Source organism: Diceros bicornis (assembly GCF_020826845.1).
Source record: "Diceros bicornis minor isolate mBicDic1 chromosome 30 unlocalized genomic scaffold, mDicBic1.mat.cur SUPER_30_unloc_3, whole genome shotgun sequence".
In the NCBI taxonomy this organism is placed as follows: Eukaryota; Metazoa; Chordata; class Mammalia; order Perissodactyla; family Rhinocerotidae; genus Diceros; species Diceros bicornis.
The window spans coordinates 1638432-1659800 of NW_026690901.1; the positions used below are offsets into that span (position 1 = coordinate 1638432).

At 42.1% G+C, this 21369-nt stretch overlaps 1 long non-coding RNA gene across 1 annotated transcript; it reads left to right on the forward strand.

Moving 5' to 3' along the window:
- The first annotated feature begins 12959 nt into the window (after window positions 1-12959).
- On the forward strand, window positions 12960-15668 carry LOC131402141 (uncharacterized). The gene is made up of 3 exons (XR_009218310.1): window positions 12960-13170; window positions 15248-15355; window positions 15647-15668. It is a non-coding gene; the product is annotated as an uncharacterized LOC131402141 (long non-coding RNA).
- Window positions 15669-21369: the final 5701 nt, after the last annotated feature.

Sequence of the window (21369 nt, forward strand, 5' to 3'; positions counted from 1 at the left end):
ATTCTTGTCTTTAGGCATTATCTCTTGAAACTAACTGATATTTTAGAAACATTATGATATTTTAGTTCTCCATATGATTTCATTTGCTTTACTTCATTGGATACTTGTAATAAAGGTAAATTATGAAGCAAGGATTACAGACAATGAAAGGCTTTCCCCAATTCAGGGTTTTTCTCTTTAACACCCGGGCCCACTTCACCACAGGATGATGTGTCTCTTTTAGCTGCATCTTTTTCTGAGGAACATAGAACTTAACAATCCTGCTGGTGACTCAGTGAATTTGGCTGATGAAGGAAAATGAGATTCAGAGTAAACCATTCTCAGCTTTGGGAATTTTCCCAAAGGTCTTGGACTTAAGGTGAAAGTAGGAGAATATTTCCAACAGGCTCCACGTGGTCAAGAATTATCTTTATCTGAGGCGGTGATTGAGTGGGACACGGGATTTACTGAGGTGGGTTGAACCCAATCACAATTGCTTACACCACACATGAATAACCAAAATCTTGTTGGGGTTTTGTGCCCCCTCAGAGCTTCATAAAGGGCCACATATGGGAATTTAACAATTCACTTCCAACTGAAGTAATTTTTTCATTTACCAACAATCCAAGATGGAAGCAAGACATTCATAAGCAAAAGATTGCAAGTTGCTGAAGGTTCAGAAGGTGGTTAGTAATTTTCAGGGATATTTTTTTTTTAATTATGTACATGTTTTCTAGGGATAATTTTACTGCACACTTAGTACACTACAGTATAGTGTATACATAACTTCTTTATGCACTAGGAAATCAAAAAATTGGTCTGACTCACTTTATTGCAATATTTGATTTATTGTGGTGCTCTGGAAAGAAACCCACAGTATTTCTGAGGTGTACCAGTGTTTGATATCATACAATAAACATGGCGTCCAACCAATGAATTGGATTTGGATATTTCAAGATTAAGTTTGTTAAGGCCCAACACTCTAAAACACTCTAGTTACGGGAAAATTAGGTAAAAGTCACAGCTGTTACCAAGTGTTATCTGATTTTCTCCAGACTCCACACTCTGTATGCAGTGAGAGTTGCACTCTGGGATTCAGGAAGAGCCCTCAAGAGAGCAGGGCTTCCTGTTGTATTGCTTGCATTCCCAGCCCAGAGAATGTGATTTCCAATGAGATAGGTGAGGATATGCCTTGCAGCAACATTCTCCACTTCTATTTTTTTTTTTTGAAGGGAAACATTTGCCCTGAGCTATCTAACATCTCTTGCCAATCTTGTTCTTTTATTATTGTCCCAAAAACTGTAGTACATAGTTTTATATCCTAGTTGTAAATCATTCTAGTTCTTCTATGTGAGCCACCACCACAGCATGGCAATTCACAGAGAGATGGTGTGGTTTCATGACCAGGAAACCAACATGGGCCACCGAAGTGGTGAGCACTGAACTTTCACCACTAGGCTATCAGGGCTGGCTCTCCACCTCTCTTTTGTATGCACCCTTCTCCCAAAGAAACGGAAACGCTGTGATGAGGACTGCAGGGTCAAAATGTTGCCTTCCTCCATTTAGTAATTTAACTTTTATAGCCAATAATATTTCCTCCCAAAATGATACACTCTTTCTCTACCTTGAACTAGCTTGCTTGTCTCGTTTTAGCATCTTTGCAAGCATTATGATCTCAAGGAAACCCTTTATGACCACTCCACAGTAACTACCTTAAATCTCTCTCATGGAATCTAACACATGGTATTGTAAGTCCTTACTTTTAATCTTCTTTAAAGCTACATTTATATCACATTGAACAAATCCTTATTTTTCCAGTGCCTGATGCTGTTCTTGGCACAGAACAGGAGCTCAGAAAGGTTGTGTTTGATTTAAGAAGTAAGTATTTCCATAGTGTACAATGAGCTTATGGTACAGCTTGGTTTCTGATCTCCTCGAGTTCACAGGTGAGTAGGGGAGACAACATGCAGTGATGCGAATTCAGGGTGGTGACATAGGGCTGCAATATAGGTACACAGAGACACATGGGATGAAATAAGTGATAGTATATAAGTTTGTGGGGAGGGAAGTGTCATGGACTTCTTCATAGAGGCAATAGCATTAGTATTATATCAGACTAATGAAAGCGGATTAAATTCTTGGTGGAAATCTTAGAAATGTCAGAAACTGGCAAATTAGCCCTGCATTTAGTATTCTAGGGAACTGAGAAAAGGTTCAACATGACTAGAACACAGACAATGTGGCTTTGGGAGTTGGGTCATGAAATAGAAGAGGGACAGAATACCAAAACTGAAGATTTTTCATACAATAATTAACATCTTGGAATTACTCAGATTTATGATATTAAACGGTGCAATGCTGGAATCCCCTCAATATTGGCTTTATCTAATTTTATTTTTGTGATTGATATGAAGCTTAATTTCACAACATCTTTTGTATAATTTCAATTTTTTTCAAATGTACTGAGATTGATGATATAGTCTGGCATGTCGTCTATTTAGATAAAATTTCCACGTGCACATTTGGCATGTGGTAACTTTTGGTATATGTTCCATACGCACATCTAAAGAACACTACGTCCACTAACTTCAATTCCTACATGCTTGGAGATTAATAAATACACTTGTAAACAACCGATGATTAATGAGTAAACTATGATGGAAATTAGAATGTATTTCCAATTAAAAATACTATTCATCAAATCTTAAGAGGTGGAGTTAAATCTATCCTTAAAGAGAAATATATAATCCTAGATTATATATATTTATATATTATTGTATATATTTAAATAAAGAAAGGTTGAATTTCTAAGTTCTAAGCATTCATCACAAACTAGAAAAAGAGCAGAAAAGTAAACACAAGGAAAAGAGAAAACACAAAATGATAAATATTAGAGGAAGTGTTAACAAAATAAAAGACAAACATCAAAAGGTTAAATAAAACTAAATTAGATTCTAATAAATGACAAATATGCTCAATAAAATCCTAGTACCAGTGTTCAAAAAAAGATAAAAATTACAACAAAATAATACCAAGGTTGAAAAGGGAGTAATCTGTGCAGATCATATGGAAAATTTTTAACATGAAGAAAACGTAAATAACATCATGTTGATACAATGAAAATTTAGAGGAAATTCACAAATTTCTAGGCAAATAAAAGTGACCAAACTGCCTCAAGAAAAAATGAAATATCTGAATATTGCAATACCTATTACAGAAATTGAGACCATCCTTTAAAACATTTCTACAAAATTTTATTGTAAGCTATGTATTTGGTACAAAGATGATGAATCTGCCCAAATATTCAAGTAAAAAATAATATACATCTACTCAAACTCTTCCAGAGAATAGGAAAAAGTGAAAACTTTTTGACTCACTTTGAGAGACTAGATTAACATTGAAACCAAAATCTAACAAAATCATTGTAGGAAAGGAAATTACAGGCCACTCTCTTTCTTGGATTAAATTCATTTATCCTAAAAAAAAAAATCAAATCAAATCAAGGTTCCAAATCTAGCTATATTTTATAAGAAGGACATACCATGACCAAATTAGGTTCATGCAATGTAATTCAGTACACTAATCTCTGAAAAAAGAGAAATAATAATCTCAATAACTGTTAAGAAAAACTAGTAAAATTAAACACCTATTCATATTTTAAAACAAACAACAACAACAGAAACAACACTTACCAAATCAGGAACAGAAGGAAACTCTCTTACTCCCATACACAGTATTCACAGAATGGAACTTTGTCTTACACTGTTGAAAGCAAGATTAAGAGAAGAATGTTCAACATCACTGCCTCTATAAGCCATTTTTCTGGAGGTCTTGCCTGATACAATATTGGCAGGAAAAGAAACAAAAGGAATAATTTACTTCAAAGGAAGAAGTAAAATTGATGTTATCTTCAGATGATATTATGGTATAAATGTAAAATCCATATAAATTAAGGTATTAACTGAGTTTATAGGTGGCTGAATACAAGGTTAACATAGAAAGTTTGGCTTCCATCTACCTGTCATAAGCATTCAAAATTTAAATTTTACAAAATGACATTTACAACATCTTAAAGTATGAAGTACCTAGAAATAACTGTAATGAGACTTTCAAAAGATTTCTGTCCATAAATTTATAGAACAGCATTTAGAAAAACGGAGGAAGACTGAAAGAAGTGGAGGGATAAATCAAATTCGTGACTGAACAGACTCAAAATTCAACAGATATCAAAACTGTCCAAATTAATCTACAGCTTCCACAAAATTGCAGCTAAAATGAGGACCCGTTCTGTGGAAATTAAAATTGATAGAATCCTTATGGAAATGATAAAGGAAAAACTTAGCTAAGAAAATCTTAAAGACAATGAATAGAGTGGGAGGACTTACTCTACCTGACATCAAGTATTATAGCATCACAATAGAGGAGGTTCATCAAGGGGATAAACAAGAAAATCAACGGAACCAAATGGTAAGTTCAGATACAAGCTGCTCATATAGGGACTCATGTATACACGTCTGATTTACAAGGAAACACTGAGGAGGAGTGGGAAAATGAAAGACTTTTCAAAAAACCATGTTGGGAAAATTGGCTGTCTTCATGAAGAAGACAATGACTCGCCAACCCTACCTCACACCATCCACAGAAAACATTATCAGGCAGATTGTAGTTCTAAACGTGAAAAGTGAGAGAATTTAAAGGGACGTAAAGAGGAAGGAGCAATGCCCCTGTAGAAGGAAAAAGCTTGTATTTATACCTGAAGGGATGAGTGGGCACGGAACAGTTTCAGAACCACATGAAGATTTGGGAATCTTACAAATCAGAGCAGAGGTAGTAGAGGTAGGCAAGACCAAGGTTAGACAGTCTTTTTGGTCTTCCTAAGAGTTTGTCGGATTTTTTAATGGAGGATAAACATGATCCCACTTACATGTAGAAGTATCACTTGTGATGCAGGACAAGGGCAGGGAACCAGAGTAAAAGAATCTTATGATAACATAGGAGAGAAGTGACTAAAATCTTAACAGAAGTGGTGGAAGTGAAATGAAGATGAAATGTTTTGGAGATCATTTTAGATGGTAGAAAGGGTCTCATTTTGAAACTGCCAAGGAGTGAGGTCTATGACTTGGTCATCTCTATTTCCCTAGAATGTAGCATATTATCTGCCTCATGGAGGTTTCCCAGTAACTGCTTGCTCATTGAACGAGTGAATCTAGGCCATATCTTACAGGGGTATAGCTCAGAGAGACAGGGAGCACTTTTGGTTTTCTGCTGAGAAAAAAATTGCTTTCATGAATATGCAAGATAAATACTGATAAGGATAATAGCTTTGTTTACTTAACCATAAATAAGATAGGCAGAATTAACTGGGAATGGTTCTCTGCAGAGCATTCTGTTATTTGGTGCCTGGAGCAACAAAGGAAGACAATTGGCTAAACTTACCCAATGCCTTCTTTGGGGGCATGCGAATGAGAGAGAATGACTGAACCTGGGCTGAGGACACTTTGCATCTCTCCCCCGACATGGATCAGTGTGTGAAGTGTCCAGATCATCAGTATGCCAACAGAGGGTGTGATTGCTGCCTCAAAAAAGCTGTGACCTTTCTGGCTTATGAAGACCCCTTGGGGATGGCCCTGACCTGCACAGCTCTGTGCTTTTCTGTCCTCACAGCTGTGGTCCGGGGGTCTTTGTGAAGCACCAAGACACTCCCATAGTCAAGGCCAATAATCGGACTCTCAGCTACAACCTGCTAATCTCCCTCACCCTCTGCTTCCTCTGCTCCTTCCTCTTCAGTTGTCGTCCCAAGACAGCCACCTGCAGTCTTCAAAAAATCACATTTGGAGTTGTATTTACTGTGGCTGTTTCCCGTGTCTTGGCCAAAACTATGACTGTGGCTGCGGCCTTCAAGGTCACTGCACCAGGGAGAAGGATGTGGCAGTGGTTGGTGTCAGAGGAACCTAACTTCATCATTCCCATCTGCTCCTTTATCCAGTTGAGTCTCTGTGGGATCTGGCTCGGAACCTCTCCTCCCTTCATTGACACAGATGCACACTCTGAACACCGCCACATCTTCATCGTGTGCAACAAGGGCTCGGTCACTGCTTTCTACTGTGTCTTGGGATACCTGGGCTCCTTGGCCCTGGGCAGCTTCACTGTGGCTTTCCTGGCCCGGAACCTGCCTGACACCTTTAATGAAGCCAAGTTCCTGACGTTCAGCATGCTGGTGTTCTGCAGTGTCTGGGTCACCTTCCTCCCCGTCTACCACAGCACCAAGCGCAAGGTCATGGTGGCCGTGGATGTCTGCTCCATCTTGGCCTCCAGTGTGGGGCTATTAGGCTGCATCTTTGCTCCCAAGTGCTACGTTATTTTCCTAAGGCCAGAGAGAAACACATCATATGTGTTAACGAATTAAACACATTCAGCGCGAAAATAATCGAAATGTAAGTTATTTTCATAGGTCACAAGAACTTGTCTACACTTGAAAAATAAACTACCACATTTTTGCAGATCCACTTTAAGTACCAACTAAACTTACCTTACATCTCCACTTAACTTTTTGCTTTACGTTTGTTTTGGCTTTGTACAATTTTCCTTGGGCATTCAAATGAACAAATACAAAAACACTCATACTAATTCTCATCTAAAATTATGTGTGAAAGATTACGAAAATGGCCACATATTAGTCTTCTCCCACTGTCTGTTTGGTCGTAGCATCCCACGTTGACTCTGGGTAGACTTGGCCTTGTAACTTGCTTTGGCCAATGGGACATGAACAAATGACATAAGCAAAGGCATGAAAACCACTTGCTCATTGTTGGTACTTGTCCTTCTCTGTCTGCCCTTGGGAAGCCTGAGGCCATCAATATGTGAATGAGTCTAGATAGACTGCATATCTCTATTACTCCAGGTGACTTCAAGTCAACAATCAGATATGTGAGTAAGGCCGTCCTAGACCAGCCAATCCCAGCTGAGCCACCAATAGGTCCAGATCAAAATAACTGCCCAGTTAGCCCACAGAATCTTGAGAAAAAGTAAACTATTCTTATTTGTAGCCACCAAATTTTAGGTTGGTTTGTTATACAGCAGAAGCTAGTTGATACATTATGCTACCATTTATATATGTCCTTTCATTATTTGTGTAATTATCACAGATTTCTATTTCTTTATCCAATATCGTAGACTGGAATATTTTTCTCAAGATTAAATCTCTGAAAGAAAATCAGAGACCATATCACGTTCCATTTTACTTTTTCTCCTTCCTCTTTTCAACCAGACATTTTTAAGCATATATATTAAGAATATCTTCACTACTTTTAAGATTATGGATATTCTTCTATATTGTCATCTACCACTGCTATACGCGGGGGATTTTTCCTTTTAATTTTAGCCCTTATAATCCATTTGGAATGATTTACTTGTGACTAATGTTAGTTGATGGTCCAGTGTTTTATTTTACAAATGGATATCTATTAGTCTATAAAACAAACACTACATCATTTTAAAAGTTGATTTGAAGCATATGGAATCTGAATAATGTTTGGAAAATTGATATCTTTGAAACACTGTTTTCAATCACAAGTATAGAATATCTCTGCATTTAATCAGAGCTTTTACACGCTTTGTATCTCTTTATAATCTTCTTCATATAACTAATGTGTAGTTCCAATTATTTTAACAACTCATCTTAAATAATTCATTGCTCTTATGAATGGAATAATTATTTACATGTTTAAAGTAATTATTGCTCATGTAACAGTATTTTTGATGTTTCATATAGGAATCTAGCTTCCTTATACTTTACTGCACTTATTTACCAGTTCTAAACTTTATAAGTTATATCCCACTAAATTAATAGATTTTCTCTTCTTCTCTAATATTATTTACCTCTTATTCTTTTGATTCTCATTTTTTCATGACTGTGGTCGCCAGTGCCACACTGAATCACAAGTGTTTGCCAGGAGCATTTTCATCTTCTTAAGTTTAGCATAAACATCAGATAAATTCCTTGTCACGGCAGAGCAGACATCTAAGGGGGAATAAGTGAAAACGTGAAGGGGAATCATTTCTGTCTGGAAATCAACAGACTTGCTTCTCTTGGCTGTTTGGAGCTGGAGATCTTATGACAACGTGGCCAGCTGAGAATCAGAGGATCTTTCTCTAGTCCCAGGCATTAGTCTTGGTCAAATCTCTCAACCTCTTTAGACCTCAGTTTCTTCACCTGTAACATGAAGAGTTGGACGAGTCTTTTTGAGTTCTGAAATCCAGTGACAACAAGATATCCTTCACCCAGATGCACTTGACAGAGACCAGGGAGAATTTCCACTTGTCGTCTTCTGCATCAACATTATTATCCATATCACCCCTTAAAGACACATCAAATGTCTACTTTAGCATGACACTAATAAAACAGGTTCCATACCAAATCGCTGTTCATTGGGATAACAAATCTATAGTTAATTGTTTAGAGGTAAGTATAGAGATGGGCCCTGCTAGAAACAGCAATCAACGGGCCAAAAAATCTTGCTTTATTTTACAGAAAGGCTGTGGAAACACTCCCTAATACACCAGAATGCTTAAGTACTTAGAAAGTATGAAATAAATGGGAGCCTTGTATCCATGGTTAGGAGCTAATAAGGATATGATTTTTAAAATTTTGTTAATGATGCCATGTGCCTGCTATGGGGCTGTTCTCTGGTGAGTAAAGAGCAGATGTATTCAAGGCCACTTTCATTCCTTTAATAAATATTTACTCAGCACCTACTTCTTGCTGCACGATAGCAGTGATCTACCATAAGAGCATTTATATTCTAGTAGGGTGACACAGACCATAAACAAAAAGAGAATATTGAGGTGATCAATAATGTTACATATACGTCAAACTTTTTTCATTCTGGAATATTTTTCACCCTTTCCCTTCTTTGATGGTTTACCAGAAGTCTAATCATGGACTTGAAAACCCAGAAAGCATTGGTTCCAAGTTACTTCTCGCAACAGCTCTGTTTCAAAGACGTAGTGTTTATCATCTGAGAGTATGTCTCTTTAAGACTAAGTTCCTAGGAATCAGCATTATTTCATCACTTTCTTGTGAGGACCGATGATATTCTGAAGGGGAAACAAAATATCATATGGGATTTATACTTGAAATGATGTTTCCACTCTAATTGTGTTATTTAATGTGGTGTGATTTGGGGAAAGTCAGTAACTCCTTCAGAGACAGTGGTAATAATACCCTGCAAAGCATTCTATAGAGATTAAATGAAACAAAGTATGAGAAACTGCTTTGTAAATTGCAAAGCAATCTATTTAAGCTTATTTTTTCTAATAATATTTTAATTTATCCAATCCTTTTTGACTCTACCAAACCTGCCTAGACTGAGTTTTATCATTTATTCAACAATAATAATGGGTCAAAATGGTTGAGTATTAGAAATTTCATATGGTTCAACATAATTAATAGGCCATCACAATATTTAATTTGATTATAATTACAGTTAAATTTTTCATGATGCTTTATCATGTGCCAGGCACTTTCTAGGCATCAGACATGTATTCTCTCATTTAATCCTCACAACAATGCCATCAAGACAATACTATTAACCTCTATTGTATGGATGAGGAACATTAGAGGTTATGTAATTGACCAATGTCACACAGCTGGTACCCAGGCAGTCCACCTCCAAAATCTCTTTTAGGGATCTATTAGATGTTGTTGCGCTTACGTTGTAAAAGGATCACCCTGGTTCCTGGTTGGTGAATGGACCAGAGGGGACTAAGGAAGAAAGCACATGACTACTGAAATTATCCAGTCAAGCAATTCTGAATACAGAATTTCCTTCCTTTTTAAGGCTGAATAATATTCCATTGTATAGATGCCCCAGATTTTCTTCATCCTTTCACCCACGGATTCACAATTAGGTAGTTTCCATCTCTTGGCTATTGTGAATAATGTTGCAGTGCATTTTGTCAAATGATTTCTTGGCACTTAGTGTGTTTGAAAAAATTCTTCTTATACACGTTAGTTACTGTAATGAACTACCTTTCTAAATGTCTAAAGTTTAAATATTTATCATTCTACAGAAATACCTTGCCGAATCATGATTTGTGTTGTTATCAGTTCATGAACGATCTAAGATTTTGGTACAAAAATTTGTTATAATGGCTTTTTTTGCATGTATTCAGGAACCTTGCATAATATGGGTATTCCCTGATTCTTGATTTTTAGTAGAGTTTTCTAGTAAGCCTTTAGGATAGGAAGTATCTTCGTAGATGTGAGGCAGAGAGCAGAAAAATAATAAAGTGATTGTTATATTTAATTATATCAAAAGAAAACTGTAGTTTTGCTAAATTGTTTTTACACAGCCTTTGCTTATTTCTAAGTGTGACACATATTTTATTAATGAAAAGAAAATTCAATAACCAATTTTAACATAAAACAATATCTATTGAGAACTTATATGAAAATTTTAGCAATATGCTGTCACCAGTTTCTTCATCTGCAAAATGGAGATAGATAATACCATCTTCCATATGGGTTGCTGTGAGAAAACTCAAGAGTAATGTATGTAAAATGCTTATCACCCTGTGGGTTGGAAAGTGATGTCTCATTCATTTTTCCACCGGGATGATGACAGCTTTTTTAATGCATGAAGTCTGTAGTTTTCAAAATACGTTCTACTGTTGCAAAGTGAATCCTTTTTACAAATTCTTTGTAGAGTTAGATGATCCCTTTGGAATACAAATTCAGGCTCCCGTGTGTGTGCGTGTGTGTGTATGTATACGCACATCTCTCAAATAATACTCCAAGCCTTATAATGAAAAGCTACCTTCCCCATTCTTGACTCTGGTTCCAAAAACAACAACTTTAAATTTCTGGTTGAAAATCTATATTTCTAAATTAGCTACTCATACAGCTTTTTCATTTTTCGTCTTTTGACTATTGATAGTTGCTTTTTTCTCTGAAAAAATCAGCATGAAAAGTTCCTACATATGTGAAAAACATAATTCCCCTTGCCCAATTTAACTATTTAATGAATTAGGATAAATCAAAATTCGATGTCTACTGTTTTATGACATAAGTGTTTACCATTTTATAGCATATGAATCTTATCCAGAGATGTGCTACGTCAGATAGTATGAATACATTTTCTTTCTCACTTTTTCCTTTGACCTTTTAAATGGTAAAATTCTCTTGTTTCTTTGTTGTCTTCCTATGGATTTATCACTGGTTCATCTCCTTCCACCAGAAAATTAAATCTCTTATCATTAACTTCTGATGCATGAGACAATTCATGGGCTTCAGGTTTTGCTTGGGGACATCCCTCTTGGGCTTGAACATATACACAGTCCCACATATACACAGTATATCTGGAAGGATAGAGCAGGAAAGGGTGTTTATCTCTGTGCAAAAGTAACGGGAGACAGTGGTAGAGTGAGAATATTTTATTGACTTTGGACCACTCTTTGAAGTTTTCCTATACGTGCACTTACAACGTAGGTCTCCCTCCCCCCAGATTTTTAAAATTAAAATAGCGTTATATCCTTATCTACTGGCTTGGAACAGCAAGTTGTAGAGAAATGGGAATATATGATCCAATTTTTTAACGAAATTAACAACAACAAATGCGCAAAAAATTTAGAATTCTAAATATGGGCACATCATTCTATGAGGCTGTGTAAATGTGGGGAAAGGAATGAAGAACAGCTGCTCATCATCCAGTTACCTGTACAGTCTAGGGGTCCACGGAAAACCTTGCCTCCAGCCCCGCCCGTGGAGCTGATTTCCTCCCCCTGTGAAGTCTGCCTGAATTATTCCAGCCACATCCCCGCCTCTTCCCGCCACTGGAACTGGTCTCCGCCCACAACGTTCGGGTCTTGCTCCGCTCACAGCCGGGACCACGCCCACAGCCTGGTTCCGTCTCATTGCCCCGCCCACAACCTCGTCCCCGCCCACAGCCTGGTCCCGGATCACTGCCCCACCCGCACCCTTGTTCCCGCCCACAGAACCGCCTCCCAGGCCTGCTGTCACTCACAGCCTTGTGCCCACCCACATCCCGCCCCTAGAACTGGTTCCCGCACACAGCCCCGCCCCTAGATTTTGTCCCTGTCCCTGATGCTGACCCAGCCCGCTTTCCAGCTTCTCACTCACTCTAGAAACTAGACACCTCCCCCGAGGCTGGGGTGTGCGGCCTCGCCCCGCCCGCCGCCTCAACCCGCAGCCCCCAAACGTTCGTCCTCCCCGAACGCCCGCCCGAGACCGGAACCGGAAGCGCTGGCGGCGCCGTGGATGGAGCGGACGTTCTGCGCGGTGTGTTCCGTCTTGGCGCGGACAGCATTCCTGTGCACGTTCACCCTCATGGGCGGTGCTCGGTGAGCGGTGGGCTATCCTGGCTCCAGTCTCGGTCCAGGGAGGGGCCTGGGCCAGGGGAAGCCCCGTCAGGGCCCGACGTCCCTCCGTCCTCCCGGAGCCCCGTTTCCCCCGGGGCTGTTGGCTCAGTGCGCCCAAGGCTGCTGTTCCTCCTGGCTCCGGGAGCCGCTGTCCCCTCCTCAGAGTCCCCATCATCGTCCTCCATGTGATTTTTTCCCCAGAGGGCTTATCCACGTCTGCAGAAGGTGTTTGGGTTGTTACAATTGGGGTGCTCCTGGCATCTAGAGGGGGAGCCAGGGATGCTGCTCAGCGTCCTCCAGGGCCCAGGACAGCCTGACAGGTTTATCTGGCCCGGAATATCAGTTGTGCCGAGGTTGGGAAACCTGCTCCAGGGACTGAAAATTTCCCGAGCCTTGAATGATGTGTGGAAATTGTTGACAAGTCAGCGAGTCACTTACAGGGTCCCTAAATGACAAGCTTGTTTAAAGTGTCCAGAGTCACCAAAAAGTCTCTGTCCAGCCAAGTGAGTTGAGTGACTCAAGTGCACACAGCACGAAGCTGCTTTCTCCCATCTCGGGGAGCAGCAGGTGGCTGGATAGGAATCGAGAAAATCCAGCCACAGCCAACAGTTACAGTTAAATAAGTAAATACAAAAATAGAAAAGTGAATGGGGTTGTCCTTTCCATCCAACACCCTATAAAAGGCCTCAAAAGCTTGTTTGCGCTTTTTATCCCCCCTCAGACACGAAAAGCATCCGTGGAGCTCAAGTTTCAGGTGAAACCAGGCTCAGGGTCCACCTGTCCTTGCTGATCCATGGATTTCTGTGTGACCAGGTGAGTACCCTGTGGACCTGGTACCAACAGGTTCCGGCAGCCTCCGCTGTGCAGAAGACCTGCCAGTGGGCTTTCCTGGGCTCAGGTTGTCACCACATGGAGTCACTGAGAGTGAGGGTATCTTGAGAAATATTGTTGATGTTTGATGGATGGAAAGATGGTAAGCTGTGTGTGGTTCTGTGTGGTAAATATTTCAGTAAGTACAGTTATATGCAAATAAAAACACATGAAACAAACGTAAATAACTGCAAATGTGTATTATAGTAGAAAATATAGATTTACTTGCATTGCATAATACTCAAAAGTCAGGATTTATATATAATATAAATACAGAAATGTTTTGCGTGTGTATGTAGTATTAGAAGACATCCCATGAAATATTAGCAGGGATACTCAGCAACATTCCTTAGACCCATTCAATTTGAGTTCTAAAGTCCTATAAATCCTCCACAAAAATTTGAAATAGAGGAGCATTCAGGGAAAAAGATGATTGGAACTTCCTTGTATTAATAACAAATTTAAAATTGAATTTGCCAGTAGCCAGATTCATTTAGAACATTTTTTTCTTTATGACATTTCAAATCATTTGGAGGAATACTAAGCAACACTGTAGACTGAAGGGAAGGGCAATAGTCTCCAAAAAGACTGTCCTCACCACCTTGCCTTCTAAAGGGAATTAACTTTGTTTCTTGAAACTTTTCTGAAATAACGGTCTGGTGATTCACTTTGCAGAGAATCTTGTTAAATAATTTTGTATTTAGTTGTTGGCCTCTACTAATTGTGTGTGTATGTGTGTGTGACTTTTTCATTCTAGCTTTCTGTGATGTTCTTGAGAGGAATGTGTGCTTGTCATGCAATAGATAGTCTTTGAGTGTATAATTTATGGTGACCAACCATCCTCGTTTATTCAGGACAGCGGGGTTTTCCAGGACACAGGACGTTTAGTGTTCAAACAAGGGCAGTCCTAGACAAACCGGGATGGTTCCTCATCTCATGAGCCAGGCCCTGGGCCACATGCATGGGGACCTGGAGAACCAGAGAGACCTTGTCCCACCTCCATGGAATTTATATTGTATTTGGGAATTTGGATTTTGAAAAGTTAATGATGAGAGTGATGTAGGAGTTTGGCACAAGGGGAATCAACCTGAGGGGGCAGTGAAGCCCTCTTGAGAAGGACTGATATGTAGCTTGAGAGCTGTAGTTGGGACTGGATTTAACTGGTCAGAGGGTTAGACTGGAGTGAGCGTGTGAGAGTGTGTTCAAGAGAGCATTTCAGGCAGAGGAACCGCATGAGGACACCCTTGAAGCAGAGAGCCTGGTGTGTCCATGAACTGAGAAGAGGGATGGCTGAGCCGAGTCAACACAGGGGGAGGGGTGTGAGCCACACCAGCGAGGGGAGGAAAGGCAGGACCAGATCAGGGGTGACTTGGGACTCTGTTCTAAGACCAGTGGGAAGACTCTGGAGAGATGCGAGTAGAAGGATGATGTGATTAGGGTTTGGTCTAAGCATGTGGGTAAAAATGGACTTCATGGTTAAGAATGAAGACTTAATATGCAAGATGGGAGGTGCTGGGAATAAGATTAGGAATAAGATGATTGTTGCCTAGGCCTGGATGATGGCTGTGGAGTAGGAAAGAAGTAGAAAGAAAAGATATTGGAGTGTAGAACCGAGAGAACATAACGGTACTTTCTTGCCTGCATGTGTCAGATGGCACAGGGCACTGACTGTGCTCCTCGCTGCTGTCCGTGCAGACCTGCAGGTGCCCCCTTACCCAGGTCTGTGTGTTCACCCCTCTTTGCCACTCACAGGCCCCCCTCCACATCCTAAAAGAAGTCAGGCCTTACTTGTGAGGGGGTTGTCTCACACGGGAGACACCTAGGATAGTCCCTGCAGGCATCAGAGCAGCCCCTTCAGCATCTCCATCAGCCTCTTCCTTTCCCCTCTCTCACTTTCGGCACCAAGAATGACCCCTGCTCAGTATTCCACTTCACCATGATCTTCCTCCCCCAGGCTTGAGAAGGGTGGGGCAGCCACTGTGGTGGACATCATCTGCACCTTCCACTCTGACCCCTGCAGGCCCCAGGCTGGACAGAGAGTGACTCTACTGGGAGCTGAGCCATGAGACCCAGTGCATCACCCACCTGGGCTCCTTCACCCTGGACGGGGACAGCCTCTACGTCAGTGGTGAGGGGCTCTGCTACAGCCACGCTCTCTCTCCCAGTCGGAGTTCTGTGTTCCCTCCTTTGTTCTAAAGTGAGCTATGATCCATCTCTCTATCCTCCTGGTCAGGGTTCAGTCTTCTCATCACTGTGTGATCACTGGGTCCAACCACCTTGCATCTAGTTGACTTCCCCCTGAACACCCCTCCACTCATCCTCTCTGCTTTCCCCTCAAATGTCCCTACATCCTTCCTCTCCCTTAATTCTTTATGTTCACCCCAACTCTTGCTCATCTCCTCTCACCTTCTCTCCACAGGTTACACCTATGGAGCCGTGGCCCTGACTACCAACAGTGAGTATTTCTGGCCCTGATCTCCTATGTCTCGTCTGCATTTGGGGTTTGGGAGCACTTGTTCTCCTTCACCTGCTGTCCTTGGTGAGGGAGGCACCTGGAAGTGCCCTAATTCATCCCTTCTCTCCCTCCCGGGTTCTGGTGGAGAGTCCCAGCCCATTGTGAGAAAGCCTTAGACACAGATATGTTCTCCACCACATTCTGACCCCACGTGGTTTTCACTTTAATTCTCCTAGAGCCCCACTCTTGGTCCTCATTTTCCAGGTATCCCATCCATCTTCACATTTTTCTGCCTGTCTATCTATCTCTATTCCAAGTTCAGTCTCTCTTGTTCACCTATCTCTCTCTCTTGGGCTCCTCTCATCCACAGGCTTGCTCATCCCTCTGCTCACACAGTCACCCGTCCCCTCACTCTCATTTATGCTTCACCTGTGAATGGTGGTCCTGAGACAGCCAGTGATGGAGCCCGTGTGAGCCTAGGGGCTCCTCCCACTCTGTCCGTCCTTGCTGACAGCCCTCTCCACAGCTCCCTAGCCGGCCACCACATCCCTGCATACTTGGTCGTCACCTGTGCCACCAGAAGCCACCACAGGTATCTGGGGGTGCCTTTTCCTTTGCAAGAGAAGCTCTCCAGCCCCTACCAGCCAGTTGTGATCCAGGAGCTGGGAAGCCAGGGTGTGAAATTCTGGTTTTAGGGCATTCATGCTGATTACAAAGATTACACCAACGATTCAGTCTAAGACCAGCCCTCAGAGAGCCCCTAGTCTTGTGAAATTAACACACCATTATAATACAATATGAGATATTTCGGGGAGAGGCACCTGGCATAATTTGGAGGGGAAGAGCTTGCTAGAGAAAGTTTCACCAGAATGAAGTCTTTAAGAATGAGTAGGAGGGACCCCGGCAAATAGAGGATGAAGGGTTTTCCTGGCAGAGGGGATTCCATGAGCAAAGACTCTGGCCAGAAACAACATTCCGTATGGGGAGAATTGAACCGAATTTGGGTTGCATGAAGCATAATAATTAACCCGCAGTAGATGGATAAAATGAGACTGAAAGGTCAGCAGGAGTCAGATTGAGTAGAGCCTTGAGTGCCAGGTCAAGAAGGTTGAACTAAACACTGAAGGCCGTAGGGAGCCATGGGTGGTACTAGAGCAATGGTGGCCCTAGTGGGGTATTCATTTCAGAAAGATTCTTCTAGTAGTCCACGTAGAACATCCTTTAGACAGAGCATCCAATGAGCCTGCTGGGGTGTTTGTCCGGGTGAAGGAAGTTAAGACCTGAACTAGGACAGGTATGGAGAGAGGGAATGTATGTGAGGACAAGTGTGCAAGGTGAATGGGTGTTACTGGGAGGGAGGAGGAGCTGAGCAGATATGCTGGTTCTGACTTGGGTGACCGCACGTGTGGATGGTGGTGCCACTGGGACAGAAGACGACAGATTATAATGAGTGCAGGACTCTGGTGTGGTCTCAGGCCAGCTTTCAGAGACGGCCATCGCTCTCCCTCTCGTCTTGCAGCTTTGGGGCGCAACATGAAGACCCTCACAGTCAACGTCACCATCTCCACCCTCTGGTATTCCTCAGACATGATCAAAGACTAAGCCACGATTAACTTCACTGAGAGGGGCCTGCAGAGCCTGGTGAGACCCTGGTCCCAGCAGCTCCTGGTGGGTTAAATCCCACGCAGCCCCTCCCTCAACCCCTGTCCCTCCTGCTCCTCCTCCTTCCTCCCCAGCTGGGTCCTTGTTCAAGAACAGCAGCCTGGGCCTCTTCTACTCGAGTTGCAGACTGCTCTCCCTCAGGTGAGACCCTCCCCTGAGCATTTGCCCCTAATGACCACTTTTGTGACCACCCTTCTCTGTCTCCCCACAGTCCTCCCATTTCCTCCTTCCTGTTCTGGCCCCCAACCCCAGAGGTTTCATGACCTCTCTCTAGAGTCCCCACATCCCTCTCTCCCCAGGCCTGAGAAGGATGGGGCAGCCACCAGTGTGGACGCTGTCTGTACCCACCACGCTGACCCCGTGGGCCACCATGCCTCTGTGCTGGGAGCCGAGAATCTCCACCTGTCTGCTCTTCCTCTCGGTGGCTTCAAGCTCTGCAGCCCAGAGTTTATCCATCCAGAGAGAGTACCAGCTACATTTCTGCATCATCAGCTGGAACCTCAACAACTCGGAGCCCGCATCCTTGGAGTACACTGCCCTGCTCGGGGACACCCAAGACCAGGTGGAGTCTCCCTCTCCCGTCTCTCCTTGCCCTAAGGGCACAATCATTCCTCCATCTGACTTACATCTGTTATGTGATTGTTTCAACCCTTCACTTTCCCTGCATGTCTGGGTTCTCTCAGTGTCCAGAGGTGATGTCCTAGCTGCCATCCCCATTTCTCACATGGGTAAACTGAAGCTCAGAAATGGGAGTATTGTGCCTAAGGTCACACAGTGTGTTAGGGACAGAGCCAGGATTTGAAGTCAGGTCTCCCTTGCCCCAAGGTCTGTGATCTTTCACTGGCTCCAGTGGCGCCCTGCATCCCCAGGAGACCTCCACCTCACCCACTCTCCCTCGCGTTTGTTCTAGGTCACCAAGTTCTACAGAGGCAGCCAGCTGTGAGACATTTTCCACTCCTGCCTGGTCACCGACTTGATGTAGGTTGAGGAGATTGGAAGCATTGGCTGAGCTGGTGGCTGATGACTCTGAGCTCCCGTGACACATCATTGATCTGGAAGTCACGTACATCGTGCCCATTCTGCCCCACATCCTTGTCAGCTAATCCTAACATCTCCTTCCATAGGTTTTTGGGGGATGAGAAAAGCATTAACATTTGGTGCCACCAACCTCCAGCATCCTGCTCCTCTTCCTCTTCTGGAGACTTTCAACAAATATCAGCAGTCTAACTGTGCTCTCCAATAGTGGAGCCACTAACCACATGGGGCAATTTAAATTTTTTATACACCTATTAAGATATGATTCACATGTTATTTGTGGGGAGGAGTGTATTTTTTAGGGTTTTCTATATACAATATCTTCTCATCTGCAAAACAAATAGTTTTACCTCTTCCCTTCCAATCTGGGTTTCTTTTATTCCTTTTTCTTGCCTAATTGCCCTCATTAGAACCTCTAGTACCTGTGATTAACATAGGAGATATGATAAGACATCATTTTCTTGTCCCTGGTCTTAGCGGGAAATTTTCAGTCTTTCACCATTGAATATGCTGTTAGCCGTGGGTTTTTCATTGATGCTGTTTATAGGTTGAGAAAGTTTTTTTCTATTCCTAATTTGTTAGTGTTTTCTTTTTTAGACATGAAGGGCGTTGTATTTTGTAAAATTATTTTCTGTATATATGGTCGAGATTGCGTGGTATTGGCCCTTATTCTATTAATATTGTGTAATACATAATCAAGTTTTCAGATATTAAGCCAACCCTTCAACTAGAGGTGAGAGATTAAGATGGTCTCAAGTCTTTCCTGGGCGTGCCACAGCAATGAGCACTTGTGGCCCTCTAGATGCCCGCAAATACACTGGAGCTTTTCAAAGCCCCCTGTGGACATCTCATTCCCCCAATTTTTCTTCTAAGTTTTTGGCTCACCATTGCCTGCCTCAGCTGGTATCACTCCCTCAGACAGCTACAATAGAAAACAATCAGCCCTGAATATTTTTAGCAAGTGCCCTGGTGACAGACTTTCCTCCCTGGGCAAGCTCTGAGTCAAGTAACGTCAAGCCCTGAACATGGGGCTTTTTCGAGAAGCTGCCAGGCAGGTCAGCTAGTGACAGTTCAATGGGGATGGCTATTTTCAGAGCTCCAAACCCATCATGTCTGCTTGGCTGCTGGTTGTCTCAGCTACCATGGTTCTGAGACTGATGGTTTTCAAAGTTATGTAGGATATTGTGAGAGCAGGATGGGAATAGTGCAAGTTATAATGCCACAAAGTTTGCTCCCGTTATCAAGATTCCACCATGTTTCTTCACTAAACCCTCCTCAGATTCTTACAAGCTGTTGATTAATTTCTAGACTTCTGAAAAGTTGATTTTGACCTTTTTTTTTAACCAGTGTTCTCATTGTTTTTATGCATTTGCAGAAGTCCTTTCTCAAATGTTTCAAAAATGTTCTCCCTGTGGTTATTTATTTATAAATTAATTACTTAAAATGAAATTACGTGATAAATTGAGTTCCTCACTCACACACACTAGCCACATTTTAAGTGCTTGATAACAACATGGGGCTAATAATGAGTGTATTTGGTAGTGCAGACAAATGTTTACATTATTGCAGAAAGTTATCTTGGACAGAACCCAGAAGCAGGGAATCTAGAATCAGGGTAGAATTCTAGACATCCTTCTTCATCCCTTGTGCCCTTCCAGGTCTGTCCCCCACAGTAACCACACTGGAGTGGACTCCCTGTGTCCCTTGCCGCCTTGGCACATAGGCTGGACAGAGTTGCCATCTAGGAGGAATTCCTGTGGCTGACCCAGAATGGACCAAGCTGCAGAACTTGACCCTGGTCAAGAAGAGTGTCCTTGGGAATGATAAGGCTCCCTGGTCATTGTGAAAGGAAATGAGGACTTTCTGGGGATTCTGGATGCCTGGGGCTGAGAGAGCATTGAACTTTCTCAGGCTGGCAGGAGGTGGCATAGTCCCCCAGTCTTTACCCACCATTGAGAGAGAGAAAAGGACACCAGTGTAATATAGGAGGCCGTCACCTTCTCCTAGACAACTCTCTGACCTCAAGCTAGACACCTCCCCACTCTGGACTTTTGATTCCTTATCTCTGCACTGAAAACCACTGGGCCAGATGGTCAGTGAGGGTCTCCAGCTGTGTGTGAAGCAGACTTACAGGTTTGGGCGTCATGTGGTTTCTGATCCACAGGCTATAGTTTACCCAGTCCCGCTCCAGATGAGCACCAATGCACTAGAACTTTCTGTAGTGTTAGAATGTTCTATATCTGTGCTCTCCAGTGCATAGTCACATGTGGCTGTTGACTACTCGAAGGATGGTATTGTGATTGGTCTTTATTTGTACTGATTTTTAATGTTACTGAGGTACTAGATTTTTTATTTTATTTAACTAAAATTAATTTTAATTCAAAAAGAGACTTGTTGCTGCTCCATATCAGACAGCACACCTCTAAGAGGTTGTCTGGATAGAGGTACAAGTAGGGGGACCTGTACGCCTCCCCCCATGCCCACTGGGTGCTGTGTGTCCTCCCCTCCTCGAGTTTATGTTGTAGCTGGCAATAACAAGAATAGAGAAATGAAACTTCTCAATTATTTGATGTGAACAAACTCATACTTGGAGGTGGTAATCAGAGAAGACTTCCTGCAGGATATTACATTGTAGGTTAATCCTAGAAAATGAATATGAAGCAAATAGATAAAGGAGAAGGGGATGATGTGTTTCCAGGCATGGAAGAACACATTTGAGTGGGATTTTACAAATTTAGAGAGATCCCATAGGCTTGCCAACTGTGATGAACCATTCTCCCCCCAACCGTCATAAGAAAGTCCAGCCCAAATTCAGTCCTCTGTGGCCAGAGGTATGAATTTGGTTTAATTTATTACACTTTTGTTCTGTGATAATGGTCTTGGATTTTGTAGCAAAGTGTGCTCACTTTTTAGAGAGGGAAACTAAAATGGGGTGAAACATCATGATGTCTACTTGACTTTAATATTTCATTGAAAACATGGGATGAATC